Below are 5,643 nucleotides of genomic sequence, written 5' to 3' on the forward strand. Positions count from 1 at the left end.
AAAGGCGAGTCTCTCAGGGTGTCTTTTCTTTTCAAATGGTTTATTTTATTGGGTTTCATAGTATTAACAGCTATCTGTGATGTATTGCCGGTGAATTACGATAGTGAAATAAGAGAGAAAAAAACAGAGTTAAGAGATTAGGCTCACTATTACATTTCAAGCAGTGAAGATTGTCAAACATTCACATGTCAGATAGACCCATATTCACACGTCAGATAGACCCACAGAGTAAACAGCACTCTTTCAGTGTTGCAGTTGACAGGCACTATAGTGGGAGACAGGCCAATGTGTGTTGCATGTCGAACACAATCAGAGTGGCAGCATGTCTGAAGCAATGCTTCGATTGTGAAATCAGCATTCATGTAACAGGTCATTGTCGTGCTATAATATCACTGCTTCAGACTGGGTTACTTCACTGTAAACAACTCTAATGACAGATGAGGCAGAACAGTCACATATTGTTGCAAATAGTTTCGAAATGTCCGAAGATATCTTTGTTACGTCGCATTAGTCCAAACTATAGTGACCTAATATTGATTTTACTTTCTTTTTTATTACCGTTTTTCTTTTCTTTTTTGTCATTCCAAAATGTCCTCTTATGTGCATCAGTTACAAACACAACCTGTCTGTTGTGGGAAACACCCAAATCCCAATGCAACTACCAAAATCAGACCAATATGATGAAACGGAACAAAGTGATACATGTTTGTCCTCGTTTTTACAGTGACACTATACCAATCTAGTTTTTTACAGTGACACTACCTATACCGCCTGATCCTTCTTTGGATCATCCTAGACTTCAAGTGGCAGTGAAGACACCTTCCAAAGCCCCTCCTAACTCAATCTAATAGTATGAACATCACCAGACTAACCTGTCTCAAACCCAATGAGAGAAGAACCCATAACTCCAGGGGTCTACAGCTATCCAAGCATGCATGTTCTGTACAGTTTTCTAATGAGCGTCTATGGGAGGTGTTAACAACTGCTGCTAATATCTACGTTACCAATATAACCCAGAATAAATCAGATAGAAACCACGCCAGGTGCAATCTCAAGCCTTAGGCCTGCTTATACTAGACAGTAGAAAACCTAATCACTGAAAAAAACCAGATATAAATAATTACAGATAGTAAATTTCCAGTCAGGCAAATTATCAGTACTGCATTTTAATGAAGTAGCAATGTCCACAGTGCCAATAGTTAGCAACTGTCAGACCATTCATCTGGTCCCAGAGGCTTTTTCATCAGACTCTGGATGATGACTGCAATAAATTCACTTAAACAAGTGCCTGGACTGCAAATTTGTGCAGGGCAGTTGGCCAGTTCTAGGCCTACACCGTGTCTAATTGTGCAGGGCAGTTGGCCAGCTCGAGGCCTACACAGTGTCTAAGTGTCTACTTTCTCATACACACTCATCTCTCAACTCTTAGCATTCTCTCAACAGCATCAAGCCTTCTATACTTCCTTATAAGGGGACGGGGGGCAATGTAACATTCAAAATCATTCAATTTGTAATAGATATGTGCAGTATATTGTACTTGTGGGAGTTGTAATGCAGTGAATCTGTTTGATGGTGGTTTTATTGTTTGATTTCCATGAGATTGTGTCAAGATATCTTTGTTACATTCAGATTAGTCCAAATTAAAGCCTGGACAGTGAGCTAATATTGGATTTTGCAGTCTTTTTTTATTTTTCTTATTAATATTTTTTACCTTTTTTTTTTATTACTTTTTATTACATCATTCCAAACTGTTCTCTTATGCACATCAGTTACAAACAACCAGGAATGTCTCCTCTGTCCTGTTGCGGGACACATCCGAATCACAATGCACACACTAAAAGTCAAAAAAGCCTCTAATGTCAATCAATGCAATCTCTTTGGTGGATTTGAATTTTTGCTACAAGCGAAAGATGCTATAGCTGATTAAGGTACAGAATACATTCGGTAAACATTTGTGTGTGTTTTTTTTTTGCATGTGTGTTTGTTTTGAGTGCAGGCACAGCTCAAACTAGCCCAGGCTTAAGATAACACTTATCACCTTTCAATCACTTGGGTGCCATAACTCTCCTACCCATATTCTTAGCGAACACAACTCGCCCAAAGTCATTGAAAGTCATTGGGCATTACTCGTGCCCAGATGTGGCTCTCACTAGGGGGTGTTAGATATATCATGTGGGGCAGTCCCAGCATGAGTGAGCAGGGTATAAGGCATGGAGAGAAGCTCCAAGAAGCACCATAAGAAGCACAGCTAAACAGAGATAGTTAGCAGTGCATGACTGTTACAAGGTGAGTAAATTAGTTAGTTGCTTAATCAGTCTGTTACTCCAACCATTCGTTGTCCTGAACACTGACAGATATCATTATATTATTAAGATTATTAAGATCTCCAATATTTAAAAAAAATCCCACAAAAGATGTTGGATCACATTCAGATAGCGGGGGGTGGGGGGTGGGAGCATCCTCCCATAGGGCTTCCAAAAAAAGCTCCAGAAGAATGCTAAGCTGACTTTGGTTTCTTTTAAATGTTTAAGAAGCGGCTGGCAACTACGCATGTGTCGGAGGAAGCATGGTGCTAGTCTCGGCTTCCCCCAGATCGGCAGAGGGTGGAGCAGCGACCGTTGGCAGCCAATAGGGCAGCATGGGGATACATTGGGCAAGTATAATTTGAGAGAAAATGGGGGGAAATCAGAAAAAAAGTACGGTATATAAAAATAAAAATCAGTGCGTGCCACTTCACAATTGGCAGCCTGTACTACTGGGATACATTAGGCACAGCAGGCTGCCGAGTCTACAGTGCTAAAATCAAGTGTGTGCTTGCTCATGCATGTGAGAATTGTTGCAATGGTTGTGTCTAAAAACAAAGAGCCTTTACCTGCTCTATTTGCAAAGCATCTCGAGATAACTGTTGTTCTGATTTGGTGCTATATAAATACAATTCACTTTAACAGTTCATCATATCACCAATGATTTCATATCCATTTGATTAGTGCGGGGTGCATCTGGCGCATTGTCTTTAAATGGGGAATATTGACTATAGCAGCTGAATCTAGTGCAGTGTTCGCAGACGTTGAGGGAAGGAGAATCGCACAGGAAGTGATGTGGTTAAAAAAAAACAGGTTGCATTTCCAAGGCAACACGGAAGAGAGACCGTGCAGCTAGAGTCAACCTGTCATCGCAGTGCTTTTACAGGCCACAACCTATACAACAGGACGAGTGCACCGTCCAATAAAGCTCACAGCACATTCTGCACAAAATCCTTCAAAATTAGAACATGTTTTATAGATAATATGGCAATAGAGTTAAATGCTAATCATTAGGAATAAACAAACTTTTAGTTTAGTTTTAGTGAGTCCTTTGCAAAAACCAAAAACTTTTGCACATTTGCAGTCCGGTGCTGCCACTTTAGAGTTGCCCTAGTAGGTTTGTTATCTGGAATAAAGTCACCAAGAAACTTTTTATATCTACAAAAATGAAAAGTTACGCAGTTATTAAGACAAAAGCCCACTCAGGTACAAAGTGTAGAAAGAGCAGGTAGGAGCGTAAAATACACACACACACACACGTACACACACAAGACTATAATATTATATACGCTCATACACGTATAAGAGTAAAAACACAACTGCTTACAGCGCAATTTACAATCATCATAACTTGCTCTACTTCCTCTGCACCTCACTCAACAACGCAACAACCATAACGAGACTATTCAAGATCCTAAGGCTAACTACCCAACAAGGCTTATAACGCTAACTTCTTCTACACCGCCATAGTAGAGTTAGGCTAACTACCCAAAAAGGCTTAACACTAACTTCTTCTACATAGCCATAGTAGAGTTTGGCCATTAAAAAAAAAATCATCATGTTGTAGTAACTCCTGTTATCACCGTTGTGGCAGTGCCAACTGTTTAAACTCCTCTGTCTGCACAGGCCTTTCACACAGCTGTGGTGTGACAGCGTACAGTGTCAACACCATCTGTGTTCCATCCTCTACTAGACCTACTTACTCCCATTCCAGCCTTAAAGAACTTACATCACAGTCATGGTGGGGGAAAAGCCCAGCAATGCTCTACTGTCTACATTTACCTTTTCACAGATTCGCCACTCCTGAAAAACAGAAGCGAATAGATCTCAAGAATCTGGAGGGATATACAGTAGGTTCACATTTGAAGGAGGTCACTGTATAGTCAATAGTCATTGTAGGTGTTGTTCCTGAGATTGCTAATCTCCCCTGCGAGGCAGCAGGATTCACGCAAGATCATGAGATCATGAGATCAAGACCACATGACAAATCTATCTTGCCACGCTCCAATCTATTGTTTTGAATCAGAACCATCAGTGGTTCACACCAATCAGCGTCCTATGAGGCAGCTATGGGCGGGTTATAGGTGTGACGCCAGCGAGAGCAAGCCCGTGATAGACAGATGGTTCATCCAATCACCTGCCAGGTATTTTTTGTCTCGTCTCGTGATGTTATGTGAAAACAAACCATCATGATTCCTGTCTAGTTTTATATATGGCATGATTCCTGTCTAGTTTGATATATTATGCCATGATTCCTGTCTAGTTTTGTATATGCCATGATTCCTGTCTAGTTTTGTATATGCCATGATTCCTGTCTAGTTTTGTATATGCCATGATTCCTGTCTAGTTTTATATATGGCATGATTCCTGTCTAGTTTTATATATGCCATGATTCCTGTCTAGTTTTGTATATGCCATGATTCCTGTCTAGTTTTATATATGCCATGATTCCTGTCTAGTTTTGTATATGCCATGATTCCTGCCTAGTTTTGTATATGCCATGATTCCTGTCTAGTTTTATATATGCCATGATTCCTGTCTAGTTTTATATATGCCATGATTCCTGTCTAGTTTTGTATATGCCATGATTCCTGTCTAGTTTTGTATATGCCATGATTCCTGTCTAGTTTTATATATGCCATGATTCCTGTCTAGTTTTGTATATGCCATGATTCCTGTCTAGTTTTATATATGCCATGATTCCTGTCTAGTTTTGTATATGCCATGATTCCTGTCTAGTTTTATATATGCCATGATTCCTGTCTAGTTTTGTATATGCCATGATTCCTGTCTAGTTTTGTATATGCCATGATTCCTGTCTAGTTTTATATATGCCAATCTTCTGGCTCATTTCCCACCCCGAGTGTGATGCAAGTTCAAAATGGCTACAGAGGGAATAAGGTCAATTAAGAGTTATCCTGTAAGCACCGGCATCTCAAACGCAAAGATAAAACGTAGTACGAACAATATTAGCAAGTATATCATCATCACAAATCACATTTCATGTTTTTCACCCATCCACATCTTATCTTCAGCCTGGTTTCCCCACTGAACAAAGACCTTATTGCTGACATTATCTTAGTCCAATTAGCTTACAATCAAATAATCTTTCAAATGAATAGAGGAAACAAGTCGAGAACGCACGCTTTCGTCTTCCTTTGTCCCTCACTAGAAGGCCTGTGGATGGGTGACAACTTGGCTCACAAAAAATGATTTAGTATGACGATGACGTGGAAAACCAAATCTCTCCAAGCCTATGTTACTAGGCTATGTCATCAAAACCGCTACTTTTTTTAAATTGTCATGAACACTAGAAAAACACAGCTTCTAAATAGACACA

The sequence above is a fragment of the Poromitra crassiceps genome (assembly GCF_964638095.1).
Source record: "Poromitra crassiceps genome assembly, chromosome: 7".
NCBI lineage: Eukaryota > Metazoa > Chordata > Actinopteri > Beryciformes > Melamphaidae > Poromitra > Poromitra crassiceps.